This window comes from Diceros bicornis (assembly GCF_020826845.1).
Source record: "Diceros bicornis minor isolate mBicDic1 chromosome 30 unlocalized genomic scaffold, mDicBic1.mat.cur SUPER_30_unloc_3, whole genome shotgun sequence".
Classification (NCBI taxonomy): domain Eukaryota; kingdom Metazoa; phylum Chordata; class Mammalia; order Perissodactyla; family Rhinocerotidae; genus Diceros; species Diceros bicornis.
The window spans coordinates 1,467,962-1,487,670 of NW_026690901.1; positions in this window are offsets into that span (position 1 = coordinate 1,467,962).

Below are 19,709 nucleotides of genomic sequence, written 5' to 3' on the forward strand. Positions count from 1 at the left end.
GCTGAGGTGGCCGATTGTTCTTAGATCCTTGGACAAACTTCCTTTTTTGATAAGGACTAGGCCTAAGAACTCATTTTAAACTAATCTTTTCAAAGATGTTAAATTATTATCATTGTTACTGTACTTGTTCTATAATTGTGAAGAGCATAAATACAAGGAGTCATAAAAAGCACATATGCAATGTTTGTGCAACAACCTAAAATTAATCCAAAACCCAAGAAATGCTTCCTCTATTAGTATATATATATACGTCTTGGCTTGTCCACTATATCCAATTAATTCCCCCCAAGGTGGACAACTGGGAAAATAAATGAGACAAAAGCCTGGCACCGAGGGACATGAGAGACCCAGGGCAGGCAGCAACCACTCTGGGGCCGAAAGACAATATTTTGATCATCAATGTTTTTTATCAAAAGATTATAGATCAAAAGGGAGAAAATGATAAATAAATGGCAAGCGATAAGATATATTGGAGCATATGAGGAAGGCGTTTGTGTTAAAACTAATCCAGCCTGAGTTTGTTTTTCCAGAAGGGCCTGTCGCCTGCATCATGTATCTGCTTTGCCATGTCCCAAAGAGAAGAGTAAATGCCCTTAAGATAAGAATGTAACTTCCCCCTCATTGGCATTTCCTTAAGCATAAGCATTTCTCCCTAGGCGGGGATTTGACTGCTGCACTGATCCTGTGACCACCCAGCTCCAGACAACAGACCTGACACCAGCCACACCCTCCCCACTGTGTCCATCAATAGCTATTCTGGCAGAACAATCTGGCAGGGCAATCTTGTGGCTATTGTGAAAGGGACATTGCAATCTGATGTGATACATGCTCTTTGATGGTATATAACCGATCTGTACACTCCACTTCTTTGGTGCCCTTCCTTCTTTAGGGAAAGAAGGCCCTGGGCCATGGTCCTCAAAAGTTGGCTCATAATAAACTCACCCCAATTTTGATTTATAGATTGATTATAGATTATTTACATCGACATGTTTTACACGTAATATCTTGAAAGGAAAAAAAAATAAAGCAGCAGCCCTGCATTACACATGAAAGTTGTGCTCCCTCTGGAGGGAAAATGAGGATACAACATTGGTCGAGTACTTGATTTTATAATCCACTGGTGCCTTTCAAAAATATAGTATTATTGTAAGAGTAAAGATATCCTTAAGAATACTGTCACAAAACAGGTTTTCCAGCTTCTTTTCGTCAGAGATGAGACCGACATCAGCCTGGGGCACTTGAAGAGGCATGGTGGACTCAGCTGAGGGTTATTTAATTACTGTGAGTTAATTAGCCAATAGCTAATAAGATGCAGAATGATTAAAAAGAGGTAAAGGGACATAAAGTTGGAAATAATTAAGAAAAATAGTGCCTTCAAAATATCCTCTCATTATTTTTATAGCATTTGTTTTGAGGCATGACTAGGATAGTATCTTAGATTTTTCTAAATCCTTATCTCCAGAGCATATATTACTGAGTTCTTCATTATATATGATAATGCCAAAGAAAACCTTGACAAAAGTATTCTGTACTATCAACAAGGACAAAACATGTACAACATTGCTCTATATATTAAGATTCTAGCTGTAATAGTCAAAATATATATTCATGTGTGTAAAATTATAATGATTTTCTATTTTTCTCAGGCCGTGAGCCATGGTAAAATATATAGTAATAAGCAGAAAACCTGATGAACTAGGTGATTTAAAACACCTGATGTTACAGCTAGGCCATTCAAGGGTGAAATAGATCAATTTAAATTTCACACCTTCTCCTTTCCTTGTAGCCAGTGAAGTGTCTGGAATACCGAAAACACATAAAATTAATTGAGAGTTAACAGTGTTTGGAAGCAGTTGAGGTTAAGCCCTCAACAATGGTGGCCCTTACTTCAGGAGCCATTGACTCTTTGTCATAAGTTTATTGTGTAGACGAGTTTTATTCTTAGATGATTTGTGTATGTTTCATAGAAGAGAGACAGGGCAGGAGAATTAACTATCACTCTACACCGGTTCCTTTACTGTATTACCTCATGCAATTCTTACAGTAATCCTTTAAAGTAACTATTATAATTCATATTTAACTGATAAAGAAAACCATGTTTAGGCGCCTGCCTGGTGGAACAAGCAGTTAAGTGCGCGCATTCCGCTGCATCAGCCCGGGGTTCACCGGTTCTGATCCTGGGCAAGTGCCAATGCACCGCTTGGCAAGCCATGCTGTGGTGGCGTCCAGTATAAAGTGGAGGAAGATGGGCACGGATGTTAGTCCAGGGTCAGTCTCCCTCAGCAAAAAAAGATGAAGATTGGCAGATGTTAGCACAGGGCTGATCTTCCTCACAAAAAAATATTTTAAAAAGACCATGTTTACAAAATTGATCAAGGGTAAAAGGGAAGATCTGAACATCAGTCTGTTGGGTTTTATGCCTCATATTCTCTCCACTGTGATAAAAATGGTGCTTCAACATGGGTACTCACCATCTTGCTATTTAATACTGGCTCCTGCCAACAGCATTGGATGAGATGAGATGAGAAGTTTATTTCCAAAGTTATTCTATTATATTTAAATTATACTATTTATGAGTCAAATGTCAAGTCATATTTTAGAGGCATAGAGTACAGCTGATTACTTCACCTACACATTTTCTAGTCTTACTATAACTTTCGTGTGCCACATTCTGTCAACTTTGTGTCAACTTTACCAACTTTAGTGCTTCACTGTTCTTTTTTTAAAAACTTACAATTTCATTTTCCATGTAAAGCACCTTGCTGTTTTCTTCCTAGTCACTAGAAGGCAGTTCTGTATCTCTGTAAATTACCATTGCAGCAGGAAATGAGAGGTCTTAAGCCAGCTTGTTCTGTACAAATGATGGACATAGGAGGACTTCTGCTCCATCAAGGCTGCCTGTGTTATTCCGTGGCTGTAACGGGGATGTCCAGGACTGTTTAATCAGGCATGAAGCAGAGTCAGAAAACATCCTCTACTAGGTTCTTCTTCAGATGTGAGTTCAGGCACTTACCATCTCACCGGAGCACACTAGAGTTTATTGAATGTGTTCTGACTCTTACTCTCTCTGTGTAGTTAATAAGGCTGGGAGCTCCATACCCCTAGAAAAAAACACATGACACATAAAGCCTTTTCTCAACTAAACGGAGTTGAGGTCTATGGTGTTGCCCGAGAGTCTGAGGCTTAAAGCAAACGCAGCTGGTGCTCATATGGAGGGAAAGAGTGTCAGCTACTCCTGGAGGGCTTTTATTGATGCTCCTATGGAATGAGCAAGTTTAAAATAAAACCACATGGCTTAAACCTCACTAACTGATTATTTTATTTTCAAATAATATGCTGTGAAAATCTGCTATGTCTAAAAAACTATTTCATAAAACTGAAACAATTCTCTTTTTTATTCTCTGGTATTTGAAATACTATTAAAACTGTAAATCCTTTAACATTCTACAATATACAAATAGGCAAATATCAATTATATTCTCAAAAAATGTTTGTTCTCATGTTAAAGATTAATATGGGTTACCACCCAGTTTTTAACTAAATTGTTGCTTTTGAAATTACATATAAAATTTGTGTTTTGAAGTATTTTGCTAAAACTCAGCATCTTTCTGATATAAATGGACTAGTTGAAAGGTAACTAGAATGAAATTTGATCTTTAAAACTCTAGCTTTGTGTAAGAATTGATAATATCAGGCAGTTGAAAGTTGGGTCTCTCCACATTATGATATTTATTAATTGTGAATAGCCAGATCTATTACAAAGTGCTGAATAATAAAAAGAAATTAAACAATATCAGCACTCTCCTACCCCACACATACAGTTTATATGCAAATAAACTCTCAAAGGTCAGAAAAATGCTTATGATTTCGGATAACTGGTAAAATACTATCTCATTCCAGTTTTAACCTCATTTGAAATTGACTTAAAACTCTTCTCTTAGGATCCTGCTCTGATCAGTGCCTCCTGGTCCCCTCAATGCCACATTTGATTACAAACCTATCTGAGGAATTGAATATTCTTTTCCATTTGTTCTCTTTAAGGTATCTGTGATAGTGCTTTTTATACAATGACCACTTGGTACAATTTATTATTCGTTTCAGAAACATCTTGGGCCGGCCTCGTGGCTTAGCAGTTAAGTGTGCGTGTGGCGCTACTGGCAGCCTGAGTTCGGATCTTGGGCGCGCACTGACGCACCGCTTCTCTGGCCATGCTGATGCTGCATCCCACATATAGTACCTAGAAGTATGTGCAACTATGACATACAGCTATCTAGTGGAGCTGTGGGGAAAAAAAAAGGAGGAGGATTGGCAATAGATGTTAACTCAGAGCTGGTCTTCCTCAGCAAAGAAAAAGAGGAGGATTAGCATGGATGTTAGCTCAGAGCTGATCTTCCTCACACAACCAAAAAAGAAACATCTTTATTTAGAAACAAATCAAGAAAACAGATGTGAGGAATGTAGGGTCACCTAGTATGGTGCCTTTTTTTTTTTTAAATGTTTTGTTTATTGCAGTAACATTGGTTTATAACATTGTATAAATTTCAGGTGTACATCATTATACTTCTATTTCTGCATAGATTTCATCGTGTTCACCATAGTGGCTGCACCAGTTTGCACTCCCACCAACAGTGTATGAGACATCCGTTCTCTCCACATCCTCTCCAACACATGTTGTTTCCTTTCTTGTTAATTATAGCCATTCTGACGGGCGTGAGGAGATATCTCATTGTAGTTTTAATTTGCATTTCCCTGATAGTTAATGATTTTGAACATCTTTTCATATGTCTGTTGGCCATCTGTATATCTTCTTTGGATAAATGTCTGTTCAGATCTTTTGCCCATTTTTAATTGGGTTGGTAGTTTTTTGTTGTTGAGATGCATGAGTTCTTTATATATTTTGGAGATTAAGCCCTTATCAGAAGTATGGTTTGCAAATATCTTCTCCCAATTGTTTGGTTGTCTTTTCGTTTTGTTGATGGTTTCCTTTGATGTGCAGAAGCTTTTTAGTTTGATGTAGTCCCATTTGTTTATTTTTTCTATTGTTTCTCGTGCCCGGTCAGACGTGGTGTTTGAAAAGATGTTGCTAAGACTGATGTCGAAGAGCGTGCTGCCTATAGTTTCTTCCAGAAGTTTCACAGTTTCAGGTCTTACATTCAAGTCTTTAATCCATTTGGAGTTAATTTTTGTGTATGGTGTAGGGTAAGGGTCTACATTCATTTTTTTGCACGTGGCTATCCAGTTTTCCCAACACCATTTGTTGAAGAGACTTTCTTTTCCCCATTGTATGTTCTTGGCTCCTTTGTCAAAGATTGGCTGTCCATAGATGTGTGGGTTTATTTCCGGGCTTTCGATTCTATTCCATTGATCTGTGTGTCTGATTTTGTGCCAGTACCTTGCTGTTTTTGTTGCTACAGCTTTGTAATATATTTTGAAATCAGGGAGTGTGATACCTCCAGCTTTGCTCTTTTTTCTCAGGATTCCTCTAGCTATTTGGTGTCTTTTGTTGTTCCATATAAATTTTAGGATTCTTTTTTCTATTTCTGTGAAAAGTGTTGTTGGAACTTTGATAAGGATTACATTGAATCTATAGATGGCTTTAGGAAGTATGGACATCTTAACTATGTTAATTCTTCTAATCCAAGAGCACGGAATATCTTTCCATTTCTTTGTGTCTTCTTCAATTTCTTTCAGCAATGTTTTATAGTTTCCGTGTACAGCTCTTTCACCTCTTTGGTTAAGTTTATTCCTAGGTATTCTATTCTTTTTGTTGCAATTGTAAAAGGTATTCTATTATTTTTGTTGCAATTGTAAATGGGGTTGTATTCTTTTTTTTTTTTTTTGAGGAGATCAGCCCTGTGCTAACATCTGCCAATCCTCGCCCATTTTTTTTTTTTTTGCTGAGGAAAAGTGGCCTTAGGCTAACATCCGTGCCCATCTTGCTCCACTTTATATGGGATGCCGCCACAGCATGGCTTTACAAGTGGTGCGTCGTTGCACACCCAGGATCTGAACCAGCGAACTCCGGACTGCCGCAGCGGAGCGCCTACACTTAACCACTTGCGCCACCAGGCCAGCCCTGGGGTTGTATTCTTAACTTCCCTTTCTGCTACTTCGTTGTTAGTGTATAGAAATGCAACTGATTATTGTAGGTTGATGTTGTATCCTGCAACTTTATCATATTTGTTTATTACTTCTAAAAGTTTTCTGGTGGATTCTTTAGGGTTTTCTATATACAAAATCATGTCATCTGCAAGTAGTGATAGTTTCACTTCTTTCTTTCCAATTTGGATTCCTTTTATTTCTTTCTCTTGCCTGATTGCTCTGGCTAGGCCTTCCAGTACTATGTTAAATAGGAGTGGTGAGAGTGGGCATCCTTGTCTGGTTCCTGTTCTTAGAGGGATAGCTTTCAGTTTTTCACTATTGAGGATATTAGCTGTGGGATTGTCATATATGGTCATTATTATGTTGAGGCACTTTCCTTCTATACCCATTTTATTCAAAGTTTTTATAATAAATAGATGCTGTATCTTGTCAAATGTTTTCTCTGCATCTATTGAGATGATCATGTGATTTTTATTTTTCATTTTATTAATTTGATGTATCACGTTGATTGATTTGCAAATGTTAAACCATCCCTGCATACCTGGAAGAAATCCCACTTCATGATGGTGTATAATCTTTTTAACGTATTGTTGTACGTGATTTGCTAGTATTTTGTTGAGGATTTTTGCATCGATGTTCATCAGTGATATTGGCCTGTAATTTTCTTTTTTTGTGTTGTCCTTGTCTGGTTTTGGTATCAGGGTAATGTCGGCTTTGTAGAATAAGTTAGGGAGCTTCCCCTCTCCATCAAATTTTTGGAAGAGTTTGAGAAGGATAGGTATTAAGTCTTCTTTGAATGTTTGGTAGAATTCACCAGGGAAACCATCTGGTCCTGGACTTTTATTATTGGGGAGGTTTGTGATTACTATTTCGATCTCCTTACTGGTGATAGGTCTATTCAAATTCTCTACTTCTTCTTGATTCAGTTTTGGAAGGTTGTATGACTCTAAGAATTTATCCATTTCTTCCAGATTGTCGAATTGGTTGGCATATAGCTTTTCATAGTATTCTCTTATAATCTTTGGTATTTCTGAGATGTCTTTTGTAATTTCTCCTCTTTCATTTCTGATTTTACTTATTTGTGCCTTCTCTCCTTTTTTCTTGGTGAGTCTAGCTAAAGATTTGTCAATTTTGTTTATCTTTTCAAAGAAGCAACTCTTGGTTTTATTAATTTTTTCTATTTTTTTTTGGTCTCTACTTCATTTATTTCTGCTCTGATTTTTATTATTTCCTTTCTTCTACTGATTTTGGGCTGTGTTTGTTCTTCTTTTTCCAGTTCCTTTAGGTGCATTGTTAGATTGTTTATTTGAGATTTTTCTTGTTTGTTAAGATAGGCGTGTATTGCTATAAACATCCCTCTCAGAACCGCTTTTGCTGTACACCATAAATTCTGGTATGTCATATTTTCATTTTCATTTGTCTCCAGGTATTTTTTGATTTCTTCTTTGATTTCTTCGTTGACCCAGTCGTTGTTCAGTAGCATTTTGTTTAATCTCCACGTATTTGTGGTTTTTCTGAGTTTCTTCCTATAGTTGATTTCTAGTTTCATACCGTTGTGGTCAGAAAAGATGCTTGGTATTATTTCAATCTTCTTAAATTTATGGAGACTTGTTTTGTGGCCTAATATGTGATCAATCCTGGAGAATGTTCCATGTGCATTTGAAAAGAACGTGTATTCTTCGGTTTTTGGATGGAATGCTCTGTATATATCTACTAGGTCCATCTGTTCTAGTGTGTCGTTTAAGGCCAATGTTTCCTTATTGATCTTGTGTTTGGATGATCTATCCGTTGGTGTAAGTGGAGTGTTAAAGTCCTCTACTATTATTGTGTTACTGTCTATTTCTCCCTTTATGTCTGTTAATAATTGCTTTATATATTTAGGTGCACCTACATTGGGTGCATAGATATTTACATGTGTTATATCCTCTTGTTGGATTGTCCCCTTGATCATTATGTAATGCCCTTCTTTGTCTTTTTTTACAGTTTTTGTTTTAAAGTCTATTTTGTCTGATATGAGTACTGCTCCCAGCTTTCTTTTCATTGCCTTCTGCATGGAGTATCTTTTTCCATCCCTTCACTTTCAGTTTGTGAGTGTCTTTAGGTCTGAAGTGTGTCTCTTGTATGCAGCATACATATGGGTCTTGTTTTTTTATCCAGTCAGCCACCCTATGCCTTTTAATTGGAGCATTTAGTCCATTGACGTTTAGAGTAGCTATTGATAAGTATGTACTTACTGCCATTTTTTAACTTTTTTTCCTTACTGTTTTAGTAGTCCTTCTCTGTTCCTTTTTTCTTCTATACAGAATTAATGGTCTCCTTAGTTTGACTTCTGTCTGAAAGCTCTACTCTTTAACTTCCCTCCTCCCTCCGTTTATGTTTTTGATATCATATCTAACCTCTTTTTCTGCATTTCTATCCATTACCCTCTTATGATGGAAATAAATAATTTTTCCTATTTGTTTTCTTCTCTTTTCCCCTTAAATCAGTCCCTTTAACTTTTCATGTAGCACTGGTTTCTTGGTGATAAACTCCTTTAATTTTTGCTTGTCTGGGAAATTTTTTATCTCTCCTTCCATTTTAAATGATAACCTTGCTGTGTAGGGTATTCTTGGCTGTAAGTTTTTTCCTTTTTAGCACTTTAAATATCATGCCATTCTCTTCTAGCCTGTAAGGTTTCTGCTGAGAATTCAGCTGATAGCCTTATGGGGTTCCCTTTGTATGTAACTTGTCTTTCTCTTGCAGCTTTTAGAATTCTCTTTTTATCTTTAATTCTGGACATTTTGATTATGATGTGTCTTGGTGTGGGCCTCTTTGTGTTTATCTTGTTTGGAGCTCTCTGTGCTTCCTGTACTTGGATGTCTGTTTTGTCCCTTAGGTTAGGGAAGTTTTCATCTATCATTTCTTGAAATAGATTCTCTGTCCCTTTTTCTCGCTCTTCTCCTTCCGAGACACCTATCACACAGATGTTAGTGTGCTTGATGTTATCCCAGTGGTCCCTTACACTGTCCTCACTCTTCTTAACTCTTTTCTCTTTTACCTGTTCAGCTTGGGTAATGTCTTCTAGTCTTTCATCCATCTTACAGATCCGTTCTTCTGTATCCTCTACTCTGCTTTTGAGTCCCGCTAGTGATTTTTTCATTTCCAGTATTGTATTCTTCATTTCTGATTGGTTCTTTTTATATCTTCCATTACTTAGTTGGCATTCTCACTGAGATCATCTATTCTTCTCCCCAGATCAGTGAGTATCCTTAACACTCTTTGTTTGAACTCTCTGTCAGGTAGGTTGCTCATTTCTGTTTCACTTAGTTCTTTTTCTGGAGTTTTGTTCTGTTCCCTTACTTAGAATGTATTCCTTTGCCTCCTCATTTTGCCTCTTTCCCTGTGCTTGTGTCTACATATTACGTAGGTCAGCTACATCGCCTGCTCTTGGATAGGTGACCTTATGTAAGTGATGGCTTAGGAGGCCTGCAGTGTGCTTCCCTATGTTCTCAATGTTCCAGGGGTGACCACTATGTGGGCTACGCGTGTCTTTCTCTTGTGGCCAGTTTGCTCTCCCTGTAGGCGCCCAGGGAGGCCGAGTTATGCTCCTGGCCAGCTGTTGTAATGCTCAGCTGCTTGTATTTGTTGTGGGCCCTTCAGTCTCCTTATCAGGTGTGGGGAGCCCCAGCACAGTTAGCTGCAAGATCTAACACAACATTTGTGTTGCAGTATTTCTTTTAAGTGAGTAGGCCCCCAGCGTGGCAGGTTGTTAGGCTCAGGGCCTTACAATTGCTATAAACCTCCAGCCTTTAGGTCTCTTGTCAGCTCTCTGAGGATTGCAGCTGGGTGGGGATGGCCTCAGGCATGGGAGAACCCAATTGTTTCAGGCTTTGGAAGGTGGGGCAAACCCCCTCTCTGGGTCTTTGAGAAGTACAAGTCTTCTGCAGCTGACAAGCCTTGCTGCCCACAGGTCCACACACACTGTCAACACAGTCCTGCCACATGTGTGCACCCCAACCTCCCGATGTGGACCCAGTCTCTCCATGGCTGGAACCCCACACACTCCACCACCGCCCCACACTCTCCACCTGCTCTTTGTGCACGCCCTGCCCCAATGAAGTTGTCTCAGTTGCCAGGCTGCAGAGAATACAGTCACCATTCTATGCAGGCCCACAAGTTGCCTGAGGGCTTGTTGTTGGGTGGGGCCAGTCTCTAGGGTGGGCTGCCTGCCCTGGCTGAGCTGGATTAAATTGGTGCTCTAGCAGGTGGGACAGACCCTGGGCTAGCAGACCTCAGGGAGAACTCCAATGGCGTCTATGTCAGCACGCCCACACCAGGCCACAACAACATTCACCACCAATGTCCCAGTCCCTGGAGATGTCTCACCTCTCACCAAGATGCACACAGGGCCTATTAGGTGAGTCTCTGTTCACCAAAGCACTGTGCACCTTTCTTTCTGGTGATTTTAGGTTGCTTTCTGAAACAGGTGAGTTAGTGCATGGGCCCTTTAAGAGCCGGTTTCTAATTTGTTTGTGAACCAGCTTTTCTGGTGGTGCTCCCTAATGTTTTAGTAACAGGCAAAGTCAGTTATTCTGCCACTCGTCTCGATTGTGCTGGGTCCACAACACGCCCACAGCAGGGGTGCTCCCTGTCTCAGCGCCCCGCTCCTCGAGGGAGGGCTGCCTACCTTTGGGTGACTCCTGGGCGGCCTTGAGGCGCTGCGGCTTGTTAAGGTGGCATTTTTCCTCTCCAGAAGGGACTTTCTTCCTCTTCTACCTCAGTTAGGATTCTCCGTTGTTGTAGGAGTTCCTCTTATCCAGTTTTCAGTTCTGTCTCAGCGGTAATTTTTCCACGAGTAGTTGTAAATTGGCCGTGTCTGCGGGAGGAGGTGAGTTCAGAGTCTGCCTGTGCTGCCATCTTGACTTCCTCCTCCTGATGGTGCTTGAGGGATTTCTCACGTGAGTCTTGGCATAGAAAAGTTTAAAGAGTAAAGCAGCATTGGTCAGATTAAAAGTGTTGGATGAACATAATTCTGAAGGAATAATGATGGAGACATAAAAACAAGAAGCCACTTGAATTGCATTGGAAGGTATTAGAGTCATCAAAGGACTGCGAAAAGCACCTTGTTTAATGTAAGTTCTTTCTAAACTCTAAGGCGAAAAGTAATATGAATTTACATGGTAATTATAAACCACTAAACAACAATTCACAAGACAAGTAAACAACTAAAATAGAAACCAGAATAAGAAAAATAGAAGTTAAAGGAGAGATGGAGAGTGATGGTTGGGGTCAGAAAACATGGCTTAGTCATCCTTGAAGTCTCCTTCAGACTCTGATCATTCTTACTGCTCAGTAAACACTTTGAGCCCATCAACCTGGGGAGGGGCAAAGTGAGAGGTGGTTGGAGGGGAGACAATGCAAGGATACCCTTGTGGAGGCACTGACATTGAAAATCAGTGACATTTTGCAAAGGTGTTTACCATAATATATTAAGGATTATTCTGGAATGTTAAGGATTTTTCTGGAATGTGCATTTTCATTTTATGGAAACTCCAACTAGCCCAGAGAACGATTTAGACATTTCAGTTTTAGAAATAAAGAGAGGGGTCACCCCTGTGGCACAGCAGTTAAGTGCGCACGCTCCACTGCAGCGGCCCCGGGTTGACAGGTTTGGATCCTGGTGCGCACCGACATACCGTTTGTCAAACCATGCTGTGGTAGCATCCCATATAAAGTAGAGGAAGATGGGCACAGATGTTAATCCATGGCCAATATTCCTCAGCAAAAAGAGGAAGATTGGCATCAGAAGTTAGCTCAGGGCTGATCTTCCTCACAAAAAAAATAAAAAATAAAAAATAAATAAGTTGATGGTCCAGGAGTTTATTTGAGCTGTTTTAAAGTCTAGAGACTAGAGGCTTTGAAGGGTACCAGTACATTTCTTAGGTGGAGAAAAACCTAGGGGGAATTTCCTAGGCCAAGGGACCTTAGGGGAAGCTTGGAGTAAACTGAGTTGGTTGTCCTTTTAATTTGGCTTTACAATTGGAAAGAATTATGTTTATAAGGTGTGAACAAAACTGCTTGATAAAGAAATGAGAGTCTGAACTTGTTCACCTATGAAGAAAAGAGACATGGCTCCTCCCGGCTGAGAAGGCATTTTACAGGTGACGGAAAATCCTCAGTAGGAGTGTCAGAGGTGAACCTCACGACGTATAGCGGTCCTATAGGGCGTTCCATTATCATTCACATTAATTAATTATAGCTTCGTCCAGGGACTGGCACATGAGGGTTTGTCACCCGCACTCCGAACCCCCTCGGTGGTCCTAGACTGTCAGCGGGAGAAATCGAGACAGGTAAGAGAGTGATTACAACATTCCTTTAGGGAATAACACTCAAAGCAGCACACTTGTGACCCACTACACAGTTCCTAGAAGTTGTTCAGACTTTATAAAAAAACAAACAAAAAAACAGAACTAAAAACGGGAAACCATGCTCCAAAAGCCTGCTGGCTTCCAGATGGACAACCCCCCACGGGGACTCCCTCTGGTTTCATGTATACTGCATACGGAAAAAATCCTTGCAAGTATTTAACTAAATGGGAAAGGTTAACTAAGGATGACTTAGGTCATAAATGGCCAAAATTGTGAAGGTTTGACTTCTGAAAACTACTGTATTTGCACACACAGGTTGAAAAAGCCTGCAATAAAACCAAAACAAAAGAAGAGGAAGCTTATTATGATTGACACTTAGAGGCTTCAAAGAATAATAATGATAAAATGACTTCTTTACGGGAGACTAACCATAAACTGACTGAGACCATTTCTGAATTAAAGAGAGAGAAGTCACAAGCTGTCCACCCCCCTCACCTCCTCTACCTCCTCCACCGCTGCTGCTTTCAGCACCTCAGAGCTCATCTCCTTCTCCCTCAGCACCCGTGTATCCTTTCCTTTCTGAGCTTCCATACCCTGACCTATCCAATTCACCTCCTCCTCCCTCACCTTCTCCTCCCTCACCTTCTCCTCCTCCCTCTCCTCCTCCTCCCCCACCTTCTCCTCCTCCGTCACCTCCTCCTCCTCCCTCTCCTCCTCCTCCTTCACCTCCTCCTCCTTCACCTCCTCGTCCTCCTTAACCTTCCCCTCCACCTCCACCCCTAGAGAAAACAAGGAGTAACTCTCAGGGAACAGATACAGAAAGTCCTAAAGTTGTAGTGGCTGCCTTTAAGCAGAAGCCTGTTACTGGGTGAGGTGAGCCTGCTCTTGTGTATACTCCTTGGACTAGAAGTGAATTTAAGAATTTGACGAAGGACTTCCCAGACCCTTTGCAAGATCCTTTAGGGTTTGTGCAAAAATTTGTTTTTATTGTTAGAACATATGCACAGGCTATTCAGATTTATATCAGCTTGTGCATTTGCTGGTGTCTGAGAACAAAACAAATGAATGGATAAAAGAGGCAGATTGGAGAAACCCCCTGGAGGATTTCCATAGGCATGAGCCTCATGACCTTAAAGAGTGTAAGGATGTCACTCAAAACTTACACAAAGCCATTCCAGTAGTTTTTCCCAGGAAGCTAGATTGGGCTAAAGTCCATCAATGTAAGCATAGACCCGAGGAATCTATCTTTGATTATTTTGCAAGGCTTGAGAAAACCTTTAAACAGCACGCTGTGATGGCTCCTGAATGTTTTGAGGATCATTAAAATGATTCAATTTTCAATTCAATTTCCTTAGAAGGATTAGATGAGGAATTAGCAATGTTAGTTAAGAGACATGAACTGGATTGGACTTTAATGCACACTAGTGCTCTTGTCACTATTACAGATAAACTATCTAAAACCTTCCAGAAAAAAAAAGGCCACTAAGGTTATGAGTATACAGCTACAACAGCTTCGTGGCACAACAAAGGGTATCCTTGAGGGTATAATGAAAAGTGAAATAAGTCAGAGGGAGAAGGTCAAATACCATATGATTTCCTTCATTAAGTAGTAGATAATAACAACAATAAACAAACATATAGGGACAGAGATTGGATTGGTGGTTACCAGAGGGAAAGGTGGGAGGGAGGAGGGTGAAAGGGATAATTCGGTACATGTGTGTGGTGATGGGTTGTAATTAGTATTTTGGTGGTGAACATGATGTAATCTATGCAGAAATAGAAGTACAATGATGTACACCTGAAATTTTTACAATGTCATAAACCAATGTTACCGCAATAAACAAAAAATTAAAAAAAAAATCTAACCAGAAACGAACTCACCGTTTCTGTTATTATTGCAAAAAACCTGGTCGTTTCAAACAATACTGCCATAAACTCAAACGGGATTTAGGGGTTGACAACAATAAACAGGAATAGGGCTGCTCCGAAGATTACGAGAGGGCATTTCCCCTCCTCCTCACAAATGCGTAGGGGAAATTGAGATAACTGTTGGAGGGGAAACTTTAAAGGTCCTTGTAGATACCATGGCTACCTTATCTGTCCTCAACCCTACCCTTATTCACTGCCCTCTCTCTCGGAGTAAACAGATAGTTCAAATGATAAGGGTTTCGAATTTCCCAATGCAGGTTTTTAAATCAGAACCAGTAATTTTTCAATTAAGAACCATCACAGGAAAAAATGTGTTTCTCCTGGTTAAATGTGCTCCAATTCATTTGATTGGACGAGATCTTCTAGAAGCATACAACGTCCTTTTCACAAAAGGGTGAAATGTTTCTAGATTCAGAAAATCGGGATGCTGACCAGACTGTAATTGCTGAAAGGTTGATGATTGTGAAATCAATGACTCAAATAGAATAGAAAACTGATGACCTGTTATTACAAGTGCCTAGAGAATTATGGTCATCATCCTCTTCAGATATTGGGAAAATTAAATCAGCCACTCCTATTAAGGTGACTTTGACAACTCTAAGCCTCTATCTAACATCCGGCAACATCCACTTAGACCAGAGGCATTAAATGGGATAAGCCCTATCATTCAGGAATTTCTTGAAAATAGACTTATAATTCCTTGTCCTAGTCCCTGTAATACACTTATCTTGCCTGTAAAAAAGCCGAATGGGAAAGGCTGGACATTTGTTCAAGATCCGAGACCTATAAAGAACATCGTGATTCCCCGACATCCTGTGGTTCCTAACCCACACACTTTGCTGTCGGCCATTCCAACTAACAGCTGCTATTTCTCAATCACTGATTTGGGCAGTGCCTTCTTCAACATTCCCGTGGAAAAGAATAGTCAATATCTTTTTCCTTCACGTGGGAAGATCGCCAGTATACCTGGACAGTGATGCCACAGGGCTACACTGAGACGCCCACTTATTTTTCCCAGATACTCAAGGCTGACTTAGTTAATATAGAATTCCCTAATGACTGCACTTTAATTCAATATGTGGATGATTTCTCTTGCGTTCAAACACTAAGTTGGATTCTCAGAAGGACACAATTTATCTGTTGCAACAGCTAGCATCTAAGGGGCATAAATTGTCCAGGGACAAATTACACTTTTGCCTGCCTGTTGTAAAATACCTAGGACACTTGATATCTAAGGATGGACTGTTGATTGATTCTGAAATGATTAAAGGAATCCTGGTTTTTTCTCTCCCTAAGACAAAGAAACAGTTAAGAGGATTCCTAGGACTAACTGGATATTGCAGGAACTGGGTACCTAACTTTTCATTTATTGCCCAGCCCTCATATACATTACTAAAGTCTGAGCAGCCTGATTTCATTGTATGGACACCAGAAGGAGAGAAGGCAGCAACTACCTTTAAGTCTGTTTTGGCCCAAGCACAAGCCTTAGGACATCCTAATTACAGCTTGCCATTTTTCCTCTTCATACATGAAGATAAAGGAAATCCCTTAGGTATCTTAACTCAAAAACATGAAGGTCGACATCGACCTATAGGTTATTATAATCAGCAGTTAGACTCAGTGGCAAAAGGGCTTCCGCCTTGTATGAGAGCCATTTCAGTAGCAGCGCTCTTATGCAAGACTAGTGAAGAAACGCTGATGGGGTCTCCTTTGACTATCTATGTTCCTCACTCAGTCAAATCTCTCCTAAATTCTCATCACACTCAGCATTACTCTGTCAGCCGACTAGCCTCCTATGAAGTTGTGTTGCTCTCTGCTCCTAATATTACCTTAGCCCTGTGTAATAATCTTACCCCTGCAACTTTACTTTTAGCATCACAAGAAGAAGATGGCCACGACTACATTTATTAACTAATTACCTACTTACTCCTAGGAATGATTTGCAAGAAATTCCCATTGATAATGCTGATCTAATTTGATTTACAGGTGGATCTTACTCAAAGGATGAACAAGGATGTTATCGAGTTGGATATGCAGTAACGTCCTCAGTAGATGTAATCGAGAGTTTTTACTTAGCAGAGATAAAGTCAGCACAGCAAGCCGAGTTAATTGCTTTAACTTGAGCTTGTCAATTGACCAGAGACCAGGTAGCAAATATCGACACTGACAGTCGTTATCCTTTCGGAGCAACACATGACTTTGGAATGCTGTGGAAACAACGAGGGTTTTTAACCTCTTCAGATCAGCCTATAAAGAAGGGGAAACAGGTTGCAGAATTATTATATTCTATACAGCTACCGAGACAACTAGAGATTATTAAAATGCCAGGGCATCCAAAATTTGATACTTTGGAAGCTAAAGGAAACCAGCTTGCTGATGCAGCTGCTAAACAAGCAGCCTTGAAGGCTTGCCCTACCCAGCCTCAAGAATGCCTGCTGCTTCCTATTAACTCTGCTAACCCAGTAAAAGACTTCCTTCTACAGGCCCAAGAAGTGACCATGGGAGAAGAAAAACACATATGACAGTCAAAAGGGGGAATTTTTGACACCCCCTCACAGATGTGGTTTGGGCCCAATAGGAAACCCATGGTACTTGTTGGAGCACAATTGCCCCTTCTCCAGAATATACACCAACTAACCCACTGGGCACCTGAAAAGGTGATTTTATGGGGAAAACAATACTTTGGAAACTTTTTCCCACAGTGGCCCATAAAACTTATACTCGTTGTGTTATATGCCCAAAGTATAATCCAGGGAAACCACTTCATGGGTCACAATGCCACTTTCCCCTTCCTAAGGGTCCCTTTGAGGGCAATTGAACTTTGTCTAAATGCCACCATCTCAAGGATATAAATATATCTTGGTAATAATCTGTGTGTTCTCACATTGGGTTGAGGCCCTTCCTTCCAGAAGAGCAGCGGCTCTAACAGTAGGTAAATTACTATTAGAGAGAATAATTCCTGCTTGGGGAATTCCTACCGAGTTACATAGTGACCAGGAAACTCATTTCACTGGATAAATAATTAAATCTATTTGTAATATTTGGCCAATAATGCAGAATTTCCACTGCGCTTACCATCCCTAATCCTCAGGATCGGTGGAAAGAACTAATAGCTCGATCAAAATTCAGTTGGCAAAGCTTTCAGAAGCATTTAATCTCTCATGGCCAAAAGCTCTTCCACTAGTGCTCCTCAGTCTTAGATCTACATCCTTTGGTAATCATCGACTGTCTCCTTTCAAAATAATAACTGGACGACCAATGCAATTAGATGAAGAAATGTAGGAACCAACTTTACTTAAAGGAGATAGTTTACATTATTGTCAAGGTCTCATTGAGGCTCTTAAGAGAAATGAGAAATTGGTAGCTAATTCTTTTCACAGTAAGCTCCCAGGAGACGAAGACCTTAAGGATCATGGATTACAACCTGGAGATTTTGTTTATTGGAAAAGACACCTGATAAAGGACTCTTTGCAGCCCCATTGGAAAGGACCATATCAGGTGCTTTTAACCAATCCGTGTGCTGCAAAATTAAAAGGCGTAAACTCATGAATTCACATTTCTCATTTAAAAAAGCCTTCTCCACCTGAATGGACTTCAACTCCAGTCTCTGACACCCAACTTCGACAGACCAAGACGAATATCTCCAAATCAGGATGAGAAGAAGATGACATCTGTTGTAGGCAGCTGTCCTGAGACTCTGGACCAGGCCTGTATTCCTAACCGTATAGCTCCTCATTTAAACCTTTGTAGTGTTTAAGCTTTATGTAATTGCTAAAATAATCAATTTCTAGATTGTCTTACAATTTTCCTACACCAATGCTTTACCCTTCAACTTTATAAGATAGATTAGAACCTAATTACAAAACCATTTGTTGATTACCAAAAATAAATGCCATTTAAGGTTTCCCTAATGCTATGTTTGTTTTTCCAATCTACATCTGAATGGACCTCTGATGGCAATGTTTTTCTGCAATGGGCACATTCCTTTGCTACACATAAAAATCAGTCTACTTGTTGGCTATGTGGCCAACTTCCACTTTCTAAGACCCTTGGTGGGTCTTTCCCTTTCGAGGTACAGATTGGAAAGCTCTAAACCAATTTATTGTGATACAAAGATCTAGTTCTAATGTTCACATTTCGTCTGATATTACTAATTATGATCCTGAAACATGGTCAATAGCCCATACTATTAGTAATACAGGACACGGTTATTCTTTTCTATTACTCAAACCATCCAATTATCCCAACAAATTGCAGATAAACAAAAGAAACCAGACATTACAGTAAAAACCATGGAAGGTTTCACACAAATTTGGGATAGATATGTTTTGCTTACTCCTAGTCATGGATCTTTCAACATACCAGCACCTTTATGTTGGGAACAGAGAAATCATTCCAAACAAAATCTACCAAATTACACTCTAAAGATGGGCTGGATACCCACCGAGTCATGTCAGAATACTATTATACTTAAAAAAGTGATTGGTTTGGGACAGACTGGTCTCGAAGACCAGGTGTCTATTGGATGGCTCCTAATGGAACTCACTGGTTATATCGAACAAACCTCTGGCCTTGGCTGTCACCAGGATCGTTAGGGCGCTGCACTCTGGGCTTCTCTTGCATACAGGGAAAGATTCGTCCAGAGCTAACATCTGTGGCCAATCTGCCTCTCCTTAAGGCCAGATGGGCTCATTCAGTGTTATACTTGTATGACCACCTAGTAGCTATATTTGCTCCTTCCTTGGGGCTGGAAGATGTCATATCACATATAGAGTCTCTGACAAAATTTACTCAACAAGCCCTTAACGATAGTCAGGAAAGAATAGCTTTTTTAAATACTGAAATATCTTTAATGAGAAAAGCTGTCCTTCAAAATAGAATGGCCTGAGATATTCTTACAGGAACCCAAGGTGGTACATGTGCGATCAAACTGAATGCTGTGTGTTTATACCTGACGAGTCTTCCAATGTGTCACCTCTACTAAAGCACATGGAAAAACAGGTGAATGCCTTAAGTGATCCTACACCCAGCCTTGATTTGTTTGGTTGGCTCCCTTCTGGTATTGGTTCCCTTTTTCGATCTGGATTGCAATTCTTATTTCTATTACTTTTTGGAATTCTTGTACTAATCATTATATTCAAACTGTTGTTTTCTTTACCTAGTGTTGTAAGGCTGGCATGCAAACTAGAGTAATGGTGGCTCGGTGACTTGAGATGGCTGATCAATCTTATAACCCTGGACAAATTTCCTTTTCTGATAAGGATTATGTCTAAAAACTCATTTTAAACTAATCTTTAAAAAAATGTTTAATTATTATCATTGTTACTGTAC